Source organism: Corythoichthys intestinalis, chromosome 22 (genome assembly GCF_030265065.1).
Source record: "Corythoichthys intestinalis isolate RoL2023-P3 chromosome 22, ASM3026506v1, whole genome shotgun sequence".
Lineage (NCBI taxonomy): Eukaryota > Metazoa > Chordata > Actinopteri > Syngnathiformes > Syngnathidae > Corythoichthys > Corythoichthys intestinalis.
In genome coordinates, this window is record NC_080416.1 from 11,662,714 (window position 1) to 11,680,199 (window position 17,486).

Consider the following 17,486-nt stretch of genomic DNA (forward strand, 5'->3'; position numbering starts at 1 on the left):
GAGAATGGGGGTGGGGGTGTCTATAAGCCTATAAGCTAAGTGATTGAAAGGGGTAGAGTGTACACAAATCAGTTCTGTGATCTAGAACCCAGTAATCGTGTGAATCTCTTATGAGTAAGCCCGTTGGCGACCAACCCTACGCCGCCGCATCGCCAATCCCTGCACCGGGACCCCCGACCCGAGAATGCCCTACCACATCCAGCAGCACGCAGGCCCCACCGGGCGCGCGACAGCCACGCAGACGGGCGGAGAAGCCGCGCGGGCGCCAACCCAGGGCCACAGCCCCCACCCAGCCAGCCCGGGGAGGGAGGGAGGGCGGGCGCGGGGGCGGGGGGCCATGCGCAGCCCATCCCTCCTCCCGCAGCCCAGCAAAGGAGCCATCGTCCCCCCCCCGGGACCCAGGGTGGTCCCCCGGGCCACCCGCGCACCCATCAACCGGCCTTCAGGGATGGCAGGAGGGGACGCATCACCAACCCCACGCCTACACCCACCCCCGCCCGCCCACCCGGGCCACGAGCCACAGCCGCAGCCCCCCAACCGGCACGGCACGCCACGGGACCCCCAGCGGCCCACCAAGCCCCAGGCAAGGCAGGGTCCCCGCCGGTGCAGGCGACACCCCGCTGATACACCGGCGCCCAGTCAGCGACCCGCGACGGAGCGCAGGGCGGATGCCCAGCCAGAGAAGAGAGGGGAAGGCGGAGGCAGGAGAACGCCCAGGAACTGCCACGGGGCGATGCAAGATCGGAGACCCGACCCCCCAACCTACTCCCGCGGCCGGCAGCCGAGGCAGAGGGGAGGCCACACCCCAGGAGCCACGCCATATAAAAAAGTGTGGGACCCACCTACCACCCTATTACTGTGGCTGACAGGTTCCCGACTGGCAGCCATCACCCAGCACCGTGATGGGGGTGTGAGGGGAGGGTAAGGCAATGTATGCATTAAAATAGGAGAGCTTGGCTTGGGGCAGTGGGACCGCAGCATGGAGCTTCTGCCCAGCCGCCCGTCCCACCGCCCTTTGCCAGAGCTCTCCTGTGGAGTATGATGTGTGGTGCATTTAAAAAAGGTGCAGAGATGGCGGGGCCTGTGGTGAGGAGGCAGCCGTGAGGTACCCCCACCCCCAACAGGTCCCAACCATCCCACAACCTTGGTGTGTGGTGCATTAAAAACAGGGGGGAGCCGGGCCGGGACTGTAAAGCCCTGTCCCAACTCTCCCCGGAGAAATGTATGAGCATGTAAGTGCCAAGGTGAAAAATATTTACAGTGCCGAAGTGAGAAGTGCGTGAGTTAAGAGGCAGGCTCCCGCGGGCGTGGCCCCGTCCACCAGAACCACCGGCCGCAGGGCAGAAGAGGCGTCAGGGCCCCGATCAATCCCCGCCCCAGACCACCCACGGCGCCTCCGCGACCGCCCACCCCCCCCACCCACCGAGCACCCACCCCGCACTCCGAGCAGGCGCCACACCAAGCGCCGGCGACCAGGGGACGTCCACCCCACCGGCAAGGGACAGCAAGCCTCACCCAAGGCCCCGCGGGCCCCAAGAGGCCCCGCCAACGACCCCGCCTGCCGGGGGGCAGCAGCGGCCGCCGCGGCCCAGGGAGGCGGACAGGGCCGGAAGCAGACCAAGGGGACGGAAGCGTGCCCCCCACAACCCACCCCCGGGCCAGGAGGGGCGCGCGGCATGACACCAGAGGGCACCTCCCCGGCACCCGGTACAGGGAGACGCAGCTCCGGCCGGGCGGACCTGGGAGGGAACCATGGCTGCCGCATGCACCCCCCGGCCCCCACCCCAACTCCACCCTACCCCACCCCGGCCGGCCGGGGAAGGGCCGCGGCCCCGGACCGGCACACGCGCGGCCCCCCCACCCGCCCACGACACCAGCGCGCAATTATCTCACTTTTGAATGGATGTAAAAGATTCGAGCTGGACATAAATGGAGTTAGTGACATAATTTGCAAGATGATACTTTATGACATCTGTCATAAGCATTAATTAATGCCCATGATAGTGTTACTGTATGTCATAATTATAACAGTGTTATGGCAGTCTTATGATGCCGCTGTCAAATAGACCTATTAACCCATATAGATCAACAAATAAGCTGTAGGATTCAAAATGAGGGAAAAAAGTAGTGGCTTATAGACCGAGAATGACGGTATATATGTTACCAAAAAAAAAGAAAAAATACAGAGCGAATGTCTAAGTTTTTACTACTTAAAAATTAGGGCTGTCAAAATTATCGTGTTAATGGGCGGTAATTAATTTTTATAACTAATCACGTTAAAATATTTGACGCAATTATAGCACATGCCCCGCTCAAACAGATTAAAATGACAGTACAGTGTAATGTCCGCTTGTTACTTGTTTTTTGGTGTTTGGCGCCCTCTACTGGCGCTTGGGTCCGACCGATTTTATGGGTTAGTACCATGAGTGAGCATGGTGTAAGTATTGAAATCAACAATGGCGAGATACTAGTTTATTTTTGATTGAAAATTTTACAAATTTTAATAAAACGAAGACATTAAGAGGGGTTTTAATATAAAATTTCTATAACTTGTACTAACATTTTTCTATGAAGAACTACAAGTCTTTCTATCCATGGATCACTTTACGAAAATGTTAATAATGTTAATGCCATCTTGTTGATTTATTGTTATAATAAACAAATACAGTACTTATGTACCGTATGTTGAATGTACATATCCGTATTGTGTCTTATCTTTCCATTCCAACAATAATTTACATAAAAATATGGCATATTTTATAGATGTTTGAATTGCGATTAATTACGATTAATTAATTTTTAAGCTGTAATTAACTCGATTAAAAATTTTAATCGTTTGACAGCCCTATTAAAAATATTATAAAATTATATATATTAATATGTATATTAAAAGTATATTTTAAAAAGTGAATTTTTACTATTTCCCACCCATTTTTCTAATAAAGATAAAAAAAGAATGATTTAATAAGAGGCATCTAAAAAAATTATTATTTCTATAATTTTGCAGTCAACAATTTCTCTTGATGACAATTCATTTGTTAATCAATTTGTCAATTAATCATGGCAGCCCTAGTTTAACTGCCAATCCATTTGAACTGGAAGGGCTGGCAGCTAATGAACATTGCACATCGACTAGTTACAAACGAATTTAAATTTACAGCAAAAAGATATAAAAAGGAGCCAAATAATTGGGCATCTATCACCGTCAATGTTCCCTTCTCTTTTACTTGCCCCACTGCTGTCTTCTCATATTAGCTATAATTACTACTTCAGCGAGTGTCGCTGTAAGGGAGAGAGTGCGAGGTCGCTTCATTACGCAACGATCAGGCGCGCTGTACTTGCTGGAAGTGAAAGATAGCCCTTGGAAGAATGTTAATGGAGGAAAAAGCCACCAGGGGTTAAATCTTTGCCAAGTCATCCGCACCAAAAAACAGCAGTAGGGCCCGACCGCGAGATCAGAAAATAAGGAGGATCAGACAAAGGAGGTGAAATGCGGAGAAGAAAAAGGATAAGGAGGGTTAGCGACTTGATGTCGGAGGAATGTATTAAAAGGGAGGAGTGTGTTGAACCTGCTTGTAGAAATATCAAAAACTGTTTTATATCATAATATCTTTGTTCAGTGAATATTTCAAGGGCTTATAAACAAGACGTGCTGTGAAAAGCAGTTCCATAATGGATTCGTAAACTATCGAAAAATGATGCTTTAGATTCACAGGAAGTCCTCTTTTGTCCTGTCAGGACCTCATTTCATGCTACGCCCCTTGGGCGGGAAGTGTTCACTCAGAGTATAACTGTTATTGGCCAGCCCGGCAGGAAGGACGAAGCAGAAACTGAATTGAAAACTAAATAGTTGCTCAATTTTCAGGGATTAATCTCGATCACAAATTGGCAATTAATCTATTAGATTAATAATCTACTAGATTAATCGCATTCATTGTTTGGGGAATACATTCAAATTTTTTTTTTTTTTTTTCTTTAGTTCCAAAGATATTTTCATTTTATTAAATTTAAAAAACATGCGTGGTAGGCTGATCCAAAACATCCATAGTAGATATTTGAGTGTGTGCATGAATGGTTGTTTGTCTCATTGTGTCTTGCGATTGGCTGGCAACCGATTCGGGGCGTACCTTGCCTACTGCCCGTAGTTAGCTGGGATAGGCTCCAGCACCTCCGCAACCCTTGTGAGGATAAGCGGAATGGAAAATGAAAGAAAAAAAATAAAACAATAATTATTACTGTATTTTCTGGACTATAAATCACACTTTTTTTTATAGTTTGGCTGGGCATGCAATTTATACTCAGGCATAGACTTGATAATGATATTGACGGGTCAGATTCGACCTTCAGTGCACCACGCCTTTAACTAGGGGGCCATCACACAATCCACTTCAATTATTCGCAGTCGTTCGCAGCGATACATGCAGCGATCCAACACCAGATTTATGTTGAAAAAGTACGAAAGCTGTACCGCGTGCAGACAGGGAGGATTGTCTCAGGAGTGATTTGTTCGAGGATTCAAGGTAATTATTATGTTTTTCGTACCATGCATGCATTTTGAAATGTTGTGAAAAAAAATCAATGGGAGAAATTAGCCGCATTGGCATTATACTTCGCAATTTTTACGTAAAATAAATGCCACCTGCAGTTTTTTTTTTTTTTTGGACCAAGAATCAAGACTCTTTTACGTCCATATCTATAAAGAATTCAGGGATTTAAGTATTTATTCACAAGAATCTTCAAATGAAAAAGCCCTTTTCTTACATATGCCGGCTGCTAATTTCCTTACTGACTATCTATAAAGAATTCAGGGATTTAAGCAATTATTCACAAAAATTCACAACGAAAAAAGCTCTTTATTTGTGATTCCACTCGGTCAGCTTTGACGGACACGCCAACAACGCCCCCTATTAATCGGCCCCATGTCCCGTCAATATCCGACTCATATGTTGATACTTGATCTCGAGGTGTGCCCTCTCCTTCGAGTAAGTGCAGTTGTTGAAAAAGCGATACTGAAGATGAACACTTGAATGGATTTGGAAGTGATTTGGACTGGAATCGAGAGTTTGTTTTGTTTATTTGTGATACCTATTTAGCACTTTGTTTGACGTTTTATTACTACTATAATGTATAATGTTTGTGCTTGGTCTCTGATTTCAGTAATTTTTGGACCATAAGGCGCACCTGGCTATAAGCCGCCACCCACCAAATCTGACACAAAAACGGCATTTGTTCATAGATAAGACGTACTGGACTATAAGACGCAGCTGTCTTCACTGAATTATTGGATATTTATTTTCACCAAAAGATATTAACCGATAACACTTTATTTTTATTTTTATTTGATTTATTTATTTATTGGACCAAATTAATCACCATGAAGCTTTGCACCAATTGGCTGCAAATCTTCATTGCTTGAAGAAGCTTCATTTGGCCATCACTGCTTCTTTGGGGGAGACAGTCAACCTTTGCTGCCACCTGCTGTCAACACTGTTGTCGTCCAACATGCCTCCTAGCATACATTGCAGCACTACAGATGTAAATAACACTCAAAATTCATGTTCTGTGCTAATTATTTCTTCAGATACTGTTCCAATTGTTTCATTAATTGCTATTTACGGTATTTAATAACAATTTATTTGACAGTGGCGCTATAAGACTATCATAAGACCATCATAATTATTCATGACACTGCCATGAGCATTAATAAATGCTTATAACAGATGATATAATTATCTCACTTTTGAATGGATGTAAAAGATTTGACATAAATGGTGTTCGTGACATAATTTGCCAGATGACACTTAACTCATTTGCTCCCAAAAACGTATAAATACGTTCTATTTTTAATTGTTTCAGTGTCCCAAAAACTTATTTATACGTCTTTTACGTTTTTTTTTTCACAAGAGACATCTCTAGGTTCTGATGCAAGTTCGCTCCAAAGCACAACGCTCAAAATCCATTTGAAAGCAATAAAACTGGCCACTGAAGGTCAGTAAGAAGTCATATCGGACCATGAAAGGAAATGAATGAAGAGAAATAGTCAGGAAACGGAAGTTGGAAGAAGTAAGAAGCGTGAGAAAAATGTGGAGAATGATGTAAACACAAGTTCCCTAGGTGAATTCTCTTATGAAGCAGTGGTCACTACAAAAGAAAGATTAAAAAAATCTATCTTGATGAGACAGACAGGCAGCGATGAGGGATAAATTTACCCCATCTGCCGATACAGCCGCAGCCACGACAGCGTCATCTCTCAGTTCAATAGTTTAGTTATGTGTAAATAAATTGTTACTTTGCTATCAAATGCTCTACTTGTCTTATTGTTTGTTATTTTGTACATTATTCAGATGTTTGGGATGTCACAAAAGCAAAAAAATAGCTGTGTTAAAGTCAAAGTTATGTTTGAAATGTATGCTTTTTGGAAATTGGAAAATTGCTCAAACTAAGCAATTTTCTAATGCTGATATCTAAAGAATGGAAAAAGATATGAACTTACTTTTTTATCCAACTGAAAGAAGAGAGTCTAATCTTTCTTTTGGTGGGTTCCATGTTTATATAGCAATAGAACAAAATTTTCTGTGGGGCTGGCATAATCAGTCAAAATCTAATAAAACGGCCGGGAGCGAAGGGGGTTGCTCCGGTGAATATGGCTGGGAGTGAATGAGTTAATGACATCTGTCATAAGCATTCATTTATGCCCATGGTAGTGTCATGTCATAATTATGACGGTCTTATGCAGTGTTATGACGCCGCTGTCAAATAAAGTGTTGCCTATTAACCCAAATAAATTAACAAATAAGCCGCACTGGACCATGAGCCGCAGGATTCAAAATTAGGGACAAAGTAGTGTCTTGTGGTCCGAAAATTACGGTAAATAAAATAACCACCCCAACATGCGACTTATACTCAGGTGCGACTTATAGTCCGAAGAATATCATATCGTAAAATAATTATTATTAATAATTGGATGTATTTTTTGGTAAATATTAGGGGTGTCATACGATTAAATTTTTTAATCGCGTTAATTACAGCTTAAAAATCAATTAGTCGTAATTAATTGCAATTAATAGCAATTCAAACCATCTAAAAAATATGCCACATTTTTCTGTAAATTGTTGTTGGAATGGAAAGATAAGACACAAGATGGATATATACGTACATTCAACATACGGTACATAAGTACTGTATTTGTTTATTATAACAATAAATCAACAAGATGGCGTTAACATTAACATTCTGTTAAAGTGATCCATGGATAGAAAAACTTGTGGTTCTTAAAAGATAAATGTTAGTACAAGTCATAGAAATTTTATATTAAAACCCCTCTTAATGTTTTCGTTTTAATAAAATTTGTAAAATGTTCAATAAAAAAATTAAGTAGTAGCCCGCCGTTGTTGATGTCAATAATTACTTACACAATGCTCATGGGTGCTGAAGCCTATAAAATCAGTCGCACCCAAGGGCCAGAGGAGGGCGATAAAACTCCGAAAAACACAACAAGTACACATTTCACTTTGCTGTCATTTTAATCTGTTTGAGCGGGGCATTTGTGCGTTAATTGTGTCAAATATTTTAACGTGATTAATTAGAAAAATTAATTACGGCCCGTTAACGCGATAATTTTGACAGCCCGAGTAAATATTTATATCATAATGGGTCTTGTTTGGTGTCAACAACTGGTGTTAATCTAATCACAAATTGTAACTTAATTCATTACATTAATCACATTATTTCTTCGTGAAAACAAAAGCTTGTAACAATATTTACATCTATCGGCATCAATAGCAGCTCCATTGCAGCATTAGTCATTTTTCATATGTTTTCTCTTCAGCCTGACACCAGTTTATATTCTCCCCATGTACATGCTAGTGCCGGGGGGGAACCGGCTCTCAAAGCAGCTGTCACTCCAGCTTCCTCGCAGTGACGTGACAATCACAAAGAAGGTCAGGAAGCTCTGTGAAGTCCAGATGTCGCTTGAGGGGGGGTCCTCACAAAAATAATGTGCCTGAACATTTATATGAGTCTGTGACAGACCTCACTCAAAACTATGAGAAAATTATTCGACCTTCCATTTAAAGTGGTGGTCAATCCTAGAGTTTTCGTCATCACAACAGTAGAAATTTTTACACTTCGTCTTTGACCTCGCCGGGTACAGGTGTACCTACAGTACGCTATGACTTTTAACGCCGACTGCTCCCACCTGACCACCCTTTGCCTTCTCTGGCCTGCCTCCCTTTGCCTTCGCGCCGACCCTATGTAGGTCACGCCGCGAGTTAACGCAGCCACACAGTAAGAGGATTACACCGTCACCGCTAAGATGGCCGACATTTCAAATGACAGTATGACAGTAATCAGAACACTATGTGACGCGGTTATCTGAAATGTATCAGTGTAATAAGTGTTAATGGAATTATGATATACAATGAAACATAATGGCGTACTAGGATAATTTAGTTGTAGCAGATTCCACCTCCTTGATTTTTTTAATGGAAAATTGCTCCAATTGAACAGTTCAAGAGAAAGCCATTGATCACAACAGAGTCCTGCATCGGCACCCTTTCTTGAACATAACTCAGAGTGACCTCATTCTCCTTCCTGGTCCACATTCACGCCAGTTGGAGAGCGTGTGTTGTCGTGCAGCCTGAGAGAATCTAATCACATGATGGCCTGCTACTACTTTTGGCACCAAAACCACACTGAGCTTCTTGTCAGGTTGTGTAGCTCAACATAAGAATGAACCCAAGACCTGAGTGGAACGCCCCATTGCTGGATTGGTCGTATTTATTTGTAAAATCTCACAATTGCACTCGTGGTTTGACAAATTCCTTGTGAATACAGCTTTATTATTCATTTGTGATTTCCAGCACTTTCACACAGTCCATAATTACCACTACAGGGAGTCGCTGATGTGTTAACTGCACAGGGAGGAGCGGGGCAGGGAGTACTGATGATACATGTTCATTGCCGGGAAGGTTGAATCACTCCTGTTATGCCTCTGTGTTTTGGGCCTTCTATCTGGGTCAATATCACTTGAAAGTGTTTTTGGTGTCCTAAACAGAATTAAATGTAACAGAATAAAGAAAATGATCTAAAGAGCTTTCTTCTTTTCTTTTAGAACCCAAACCTTCAGTGCAACAACCCTCCTTTTCGAAGTGCTGCACCACTTGCACCTCAGTGCCATTGAAGATGATATTCCCAATCATGTGGTTCTTTTGTAACGAGTAGGCATTCAATCCATTTGAACCAGTGCAGCAACGATTAACTCGAGTTAATTCGATTAGAAGCTTCGAATCAAATTTTGCTGCTTCGAGTACTCGTTCAATAAAAGTGACGTTGTAATGGTTTGTTTTGAAAGTTTTGCATTTATTTTTATTGATTTGGTGGATACACTACCCTCTACTGGCAACAGTTAATATGACATAACTCATTCAACATGGCTGAATCCAGCTGCTCCCTGTTAAGACCAAAATCAGGTTTTTGTTTGAGCTAATGTTTTTTTACTGCATTTGTTAGTTTAAGTTGTAGGTATATTTAGCTGTTTTTTGTGGGAATAAGCATTTGAATGATTTGTTGAGAGCATTGTAAAAAAAAAAAAAAAAAAAAGTTTGCATTTTATAGCATTTAAGCTAGCGGAGTTTTGCGATGCAAGTTAACCAATTGTTCTTTTGTTGTACTTAGATCTTCATCATTTTTTTTTCTTTTTTACCATTTGAGGCTAAGCTGTGGTATTTTTAATTTTTTATGTTCCCAATTCGAATACTTGATTATTTGAACTAACTACTTCATAGATTAATCGACTACTAAAATAATTGATAGCTGCATCCCTAATTTGAACGCTGCCAACCAGTGTTGTTTTTGGAAGCCCTTTTAATTTTCGTCTTAGTCTAAATCTTTTGGACGAAAATACTTATTAGTCTTAGTCGTATTTCGGTCATTTCAAAATGTGTTCGTCTTTGCCTAGTTTTAGTCAACATTTACTCAGAATGTTTTCGTGTGTAAAATTAAAAAGTTTTAGTCCCTAAATAAATGAATAAAGGTTTCCAACAATTTCTAATGAACACTGACTGACGAGCACATAATTGTAGAGTCAACGAGGACATAACTACAGTGGTATGAACAAGTATCTGAACCTTTTGGAATTTCTCACATTTCTGCATAAAATCACCATCAAATGTGATCTCATCTTTGTCAAAATCACAAAGATGAAAAAAAACTGTTTAACTAAAACCACTCATATTGTAATGAGGATGGCATGCAAACAATGAGATAAGGCGAAAAATAAGTCAGTGAACCTTCTGCCTAAGTAGACTTAAAGAGCAATTGAAAACAATTTTTACCAAACAATTTAAGTCAGGTGTGTGCCCAATCATTGATGAGTGGGTTAAAGCTGCCCTGCCCACTATAAAACACACACCTGGTAAGAATTGTCCTGATAAGAAGCATTGTCTGATGTGCATTATGGCTCGTTCAAAAGAGCTGTCTGAAGATCTGCGATAAATGATTGTTGATTTGTGTAAAGCTGGGAAAGGATACAAATCCATCTCTAAAAGTCTGGATGTTCATCAATCGACAGTCAGAGACGTTGTCTACAAATGGAGAGAGTTTGGCACTGTTGCTTCTCTCCCAAGGAGTGGCCATCCACCAAAGATGACGCCAAGAGGTCAGTGCAGAATACATTAAATACAATACATACACAAAATATTAAATGTGATGGTTCACTTACTTATTTTTCCCCTTTCTGTCATTGTTTGCATACTCTCCTCATTAAAATACGAAAACCTATAAATGTTTGGGTGGTTTTAGCTAAAGCAGACACTGTTTTTTCATCTGTGTGATTTTGACAAACATCAGATCACATTTGATGGTGATTTTATGCAGAAATGCGTGAAATTCCAAAAGGTTTAGATACGTTTTCATACCACTGTATCTTTGTGGTGATAATACACACTGAGCAGGAAAACAGTTCATTATTTTCAATTAATTAAACATACCTGCACGCCACAAACTGTATGTAAAAACAAAGTTGTCCAAGAGTTTAAGATGACGCTCGTCTAAATGCTAATGCTAACATGAACGCTATGCTAACGCTACAAGTTACATTTAGTGTGTGATGATCACTCAGCACAGGCCTTTAAAGGCAAAAGCAGGGGTGTCCAAACTATTCCACATTGGGCTGCAGGGAATACTGGATTTCTTTCCAGTAAAACAGGATGACACCTTTGCATCAATCTGGTGTCCTACAAGTCAGGCATGAAAATGGATCAGGGGTTAAAAAGGTGAGAAAGGTGTGGAGGAAATATGTTCCGGCGTTCTGCCAAAATGTCCTCTGTCGGCGAAACGTCCTACATGTGGCGAATTTGACCATTTTAATTTTTCACATAAGGCTTAATATTCGAGCGGGGGTTTAATTCGTTGAAGGAGTTGATTTCAACCACCATTGACTCGCGCTGGCTTAGCCACTCCGGAGCCCTGAAACTAACAAACAACTGGCAAACTGCGCAGAATTTGTTCAAATCAACTCCAATGACTAATTAAACCCCGGCTAACTCAAAGATTAAGCCTAATGTAAAAAATTCTGAACTTCCCCTTTAAAATAAAGACCATTGAATATGGCCATTAAAATGTTGTCTATAAAAGTTTTAGAGCAATAAAATAAACAACAAAAATGAATGAAATGAACAAGAATCCTTCAAACTACTGTATTTCATAATGGGTCCAAATTATTTTTCGAACGGATCATGTGACCATAGCACCTTAGAGACAGCCGTTTGCATTGCTTAGCCAAAACTACAGCTGAGGAGGCAAGATGGATAGCTAGAATTTCTTTCAACCTAAGCTTCCTAACCTAAACCTTCAACAACAACTGAGCTTGAACCGAGGATTGAGCACGAGCAGTATCAAAAAGTCCTGGCTTTCATGTTACCTGTTGTGCTGTAATTCCAAGTGGTGCTTGAATTGGATGCTTATAGCGGTCGACAGTCTTTTTGAGCCAGCGCAAAGTACGCAGCGCACGGAGATATTTTTGTCATCTTTACTGGACAAAAATGTGAAGTAATGGCTGTGTTTCCAGTGTGCAAATGCAGCCGTTTGTAGTATATCTCCTGCCTATTTCATTGCATCCTGGCGAGGTAGCAAGGCTATGTTGTTTTGGCCGCAAACTCCCAGCGCTCACGGCTCACGCATCATGGTAATACACGTGACCCTTTTTTTTTTTTCCATCCCCGATTAGAAAATGTGACATGTGATGTCACTCCCATGACTACAGTATTCTTCATTCTACATACATTATGGGGCAATAACAAAATAATAACGTACAGGCATCAAGGAAAGTAATTTTTCTCAGATTACTGATTTAGAAAAATGAACGCGTTAGATTGTTCTTTCCTGAAAGAAAGTAATCAGATTACAGTTACGCATTACTCACATAACGCGTTACTGACAACACTGCTTTTATATTACCGTTAAATACACAAGCTTGAAGCTACCTTAACGGGAGCTATTTTTTCACCGGACGCTCTGGCAGTGTTCAACGCAAGCTGCGACAAACGGCAGTAACTTTGTCATACCGCAAAATATGAAAACGATTAAAACCATTACTCACCAAATTCAATATGCTGGCAAATGCATTCATCTAAAAAAAATTGGGAGTGAGACCTCACCTCGTCCAGCGAACATGAATTTGTGCTTAGGACAAGATCATCTGTCGCAATTAGCGATCTTTGACGCTCTTCCCCCCCCCAAGCATACAAACTTGTTTCTCTCTCAGCGGCTGTGATTAACCTCAATGAAGTTGCTCTCCTAGCTTAGCTAAGCCTTGCATATCATTCGTCTTTGTAAGTTTTTAGTAACTTTGTGTATTGAATTTGAAAGGAAAATGTGTGTTTTGTTTTTGGCGAACTTTTTCATGAAGCTAAACTGTTGAAGCGACTCACACGTGGAAAAATACGATTGTACAACGTTTTAAATGTATTCATTTGGTATATTTCAGTTACCACGATTTGAGAGCTCAATGCATTGCAGAATTTACGCCTTGCGTTTGAAAAGTTTGTTTTTGGGTTTGCTGGAATAGCGTCACTTACACTCGCAGCATCAAACAGGCGAAGGGGTAAGCGCTGCCGCGCCAAGCCACTTCTGGCTGCATTTTCGCCACATGAAAAATAACGAATACGAAGTACTGTATGACGGAAAATTTTAGTGGTTTTGTAACCGCAACGTTTTCATAGCATGGTAAACCGTGAAGGTAACCGGCACATGCCTACACCCGACCCCCCCCACCCCCCTTAAAAGTTTTCTCATCGGATCTACACGATTCACGTAGGTCATCCTTTTTTTACTTCAAAACGGCGAATTTCGCTGAAAAGTGAGAGATTTTCATGCCTGACAAGTGTAATCAATTGACTGTCGTCACGTGCTGTTTGTTTTAACAAGAACCCTATTGGTTAAACAGTCTGTGCTTGATCGGTGGGAACAAAAACCAGCGCCCACAGCGGCTCTTGAGGACATTTCCACCTCTATGCTTCACAGTTGATATGAGGTTCTTTTCCTGAAATGCTGTATTGGGTTTACACTAAACATTTCCTGTGTTCTGGTGTCCAAATAATTCAATTTTAGATTCATCTGTCCAAAGAACATTATTCCAGAAGTCCTGGTCTTTGTCTACATTCACTCTGACAAACTTCAGTGTGGCCTTCATGTTCTTCTTGGAAAGCAAAGGTTTCCTCCCCTGAAGGTTAAATTTGTGAAGTTTCTTTCTGATTGTAGTGGCATACACTTTCACATCAACAGTAGCAAGAGCCTGCTAAAGGCCCGTGATGAAATTTTAGGGTTTTTGGAAACTTCTTTTAGCATCTTGCGGTCTGCTCTAGGGGTGAACTTGCTTGGACGCCCAAACCTGGGCATGTTGGCAGTTGTTTTGAATGTCCTCCACTTGTAGACTCTTTTCCTGGCAGTGGAATGGCTGCTTTTATATTCTTTTGAGATCTTTTGAAATCCCTTAACAGACTCATAAACGTCTACAATCTTCTTTCTGATGGCCTCGGACAGCTCCTTTGATCTCACCGCGGTGTTTTCTCTCATTTCAACAGTCAGGGGCACACCAAACTAAATGTGAGGTTTAAATAAGGCAAGCCTCTAATCATGTGCACATAATGTGATACACTTGTGTGTGATTTTAGCCATTTTAAGTGGGATTGAGTGTGGATGTGTCCTAATTTATGCCTAAACAGAAATTGCATTTATTAATCACAGTTTACAGAAAGTTATTAAAAAAATAATAATAAAAAAAAATCTTTTTTTCAGTTTTAATAATTTAGTTCTATTACTTGAATCTCTCAAGAATTGAGAAAATGATATTAAATATCCGTATGACCAGATATGTTAGAAAACACACTGACTTCGATAGCGTGTCCTATTTTTTTCGCATGACTGTATAGATGTCTCATCCATCTAATGAATGAGGTGATTGCTCTATTTTCAGTGATTCTTCCTCATTACAAATTGTCAGATAAATAAATATATTTTTGCAGGTAGAAGATATTAGAGCATAATAACTAACACTTCACCCATTGGATTGGATGTCTAAGGCCGTCAACGGATGTTTTTAATACAAATGTTTTTTCTAATTTCCCTAACTACCACGACGCATACTTTGTGAATAATATACATATACTGTACCTGGGCTAGAAGTGAATGAGTTAATTACTTTATTTTCAGTGTTTAATCATCACGAATCACAATCCATGAGATTAACCACCTTGATTTGTTTAGCGCTCAGCTCTCAACACGCTGGCTGCCAGCGATGGCGACAGACGTCCGATCCATTTAAATAGTCCAAATGGATCTGACATACATCGATGTCAATGGCACTGAATGAGTTAAAATTGTTTGCAAAGTGCATGTGGGCTGAGACGTCTGCCAATGGGTCTCGGTCCACCCCAGCAGAACAATAAAGGTCATGCAGGATCCTGGCACAGGTCATTATTGGCTTCCCTACTCTAATGCACTGTCTACAATCCTTCCTCCGCTCTATTACATTCAGCTTATCTGATTAGACAATTGTAAGATCGAAGGGAAGACGAGAAGCCCCATTCATTTGAGAGTACGAGAGCGGCCCCTCCTCCAGTGTGGTCCGGTTGCCCCTCCCAGGAAGGATCCCCAAGGTTCTGCCTATTTAAACGGGCTTCCCTCGTCACGTGAGGTCGAGCTAAACAGCTTAGAAAGAGTGCCAAATGCTCATTTACCGCCCGCAACCCACAGTGGAGTGTTTCCTAAATGCTCATATGAATCAGACCTGACATTGTGTTAGTCAATTATTATGGGCTGGCCCTTTTGGGGGAGAGTGAAAACAAAAAGAATCAATATGGTCTGCTTGCCCACTGTACAAACTACTTTGCCAGTTTTGTAGAAGCAGTTATTAGCTGTCACTTGGCGAGATTGTTGCTTTAAGTTGTGAGCTTCGGAATTGTGGCCACTCCAGATTTTGGTTGTGTTTTATAACAAAACAGCAATAAAAAATTGGAGGGAAACGTTGTTAATGCCAAGACACACTAAAGAAATGGAGTACGCATCGGACCGGGGTAACCATAGATCCACCTGGATCAATACCATCAATTGGTTAACCTATCAAATCGATGAAAATGCAAGAAATCGAGCAACACCGTCGTATTTTAGACGTGCGATTTTGGCAAAAATAATTTTTTTCAGAAAAACAAAGTCAAAATTGCATCCAAAACTGTCAAATATGTACACAATATTAATTCAACCAAATGCCCTTGAATCCAATCATGACAGACTAATATCGTCAAATATAGCGCTGCAATGATTAATTGATTAACTCGAGTAATTTGATTAGAAAAACGATTCGAATTAAATTTTGCTGTTTCGAGTATTCGTTTGATTAAAGTGGTGTTGCACTGGTTTGTTTTGAACGTGTTTGCATTTAGTTTTATGGATTTGGGTGGATACATTGCCCTCTAGTGGCAACAGTGAATATGACATAACTCATTTCACATGGCTGAATCCAGCTGCTCCCTGTTAAGACTAACATAAGCTAAGTTTCTGTTTGAGCTAATGTTTCTTTTTAATGCATTTGTAATTTAGTTTATAGGTATATTTAGTCGTTTCTTGTGGGAATATTTGTTTGAACCATTTGTCAAAAGCATTGTAAAAAAAAAAAAAAAAAGTTTTATAGCATTTAAGCTAGCGGACTTTTGCTATGTAAGTTAGCTAATTGTTCTGTTATACCGTTTGAGGGTCAGCGCAGGTATTTTAATTTTTATTGTTCCTCATCCGATCACTTGATTATTCGGACCATTTCATCGATTAATCGATCACTAAAATAATCAATAGCTGCAGCCCTTGTCAAATAAAATAGATATCATATTGTATAGCATTCCATCATGAAACTGGTGATTTACACCCCTATATTCTTCCATGCCACTGGAACTGTATAGCACATTGGCTTCCATTGACGGCGATGCACGTCGAATCCATTTGAACAGAGAGAGGTTCATCACAAACCAATTTGCTTCTTCACCCTATCTTCTTAAAATGTGCTTTTTTTTTAAGTATAATGCTATTTTTCTTCATTGAAATCATAGAACTTCAAAGTAGTACTCCAAACAAGTCATTTTATGATTCATTCAACAAACACTTTGTTGAGAACTTTTTTTATTAAATGTGTAAATATGTAAAAGTACAACCGTTACAACAATTATGCCGTGTCCCCTTTGCTATTAGTTAATTTAATATTCCTTTTCCAAATGCGTATAAAACCCAAGGCGCCTTTTTGTGTGTTTAAAAAACATCTTACAGTCGTTCAAATCTCTCCACACGTGCGGCCATATTTTAAATTAATCTCCCAGCCTTTTATTACGGTATTTTACGCTTTAAAATACGACACCGGTCCCCCGTTTGCCCCCACGGTGGCCACATCCATCCGTGTCCGACAATAGGAGCCCGCGTGCCGCATACTGACAGCCGCTCACGCGACCATTCAACCCACCCCTCAAACTCTTCTCATACGACAAAGTGTCCATATTTTTCCCTATTCAAACGTGGGTAACACTCGAAATGCAGCTGTAAGAAGCTGTTTCCTACCTTTAACCGGCTTGTGAGTCCGCGGTATCTCGCCAAAAGGTCCCGGGTGGACACTCAGACCCCCCTCGGTTGTCTCTGTCCTGGTCCCGCAACAGACTGGCGAGAGAACACGGTGCCAATCATCCGGTTAGGCCCCGCCTTATCAGTGATGTCACGAGCAAAACTGGCCAATAGAAGCCGAGGATCAACCTTCACCCACTCAGCAGTACGTTTTCTCATTTGAATTGTACTCTCGTTCAACAAATATTTATACAAAGAAATATTACTTTTAAAAGGACAATAAATATTTCATACAATGTTGTATTGGATTTTAAATTACGGCTAGTGAATTAGGGGGATGTAAAAACAAATTAGAAGCCATCGTTCTAGCCATTCATTGAAGTCTACAAGTG

The 17,486-nt window shown here is 41.2% G+C and overlaps 1 protein-coding gene across 3 annotated transcripts in view; it reads right to left on the reverse strand.

Annotated features, from left to right (window-relative positions):
• Positions 1-17,196, reverse strand: part of pals2b (protein associated with LIN7 2, MAGUK p55 family member b) — a 42,461-nt gene extending 25,265 nt beyond the window's left edge. Inside the window, exons 1-2 of one of the 3 annotated variants that reach the window (XM_057827261.1) lie at positions 17,095-17,182; positions 4,128-4,178 (exon numbers count right to left, since the gene is read on the reverse strand). The gene's annotated coding sequence lies outside the window, so the exon portion shown is untranslated. Of the gene's footprint in view, positions 1-4,127; positions 4,179-17,094 lie in introns of all 3 variants that reach the window. The other 2 variants (XM_057827260.1, XM_057827262.1) reach the window with 2 other exon arrangements.
• Between the last annotated feature and the right edge of the window lie 290 nt (positions 17,197-17,486).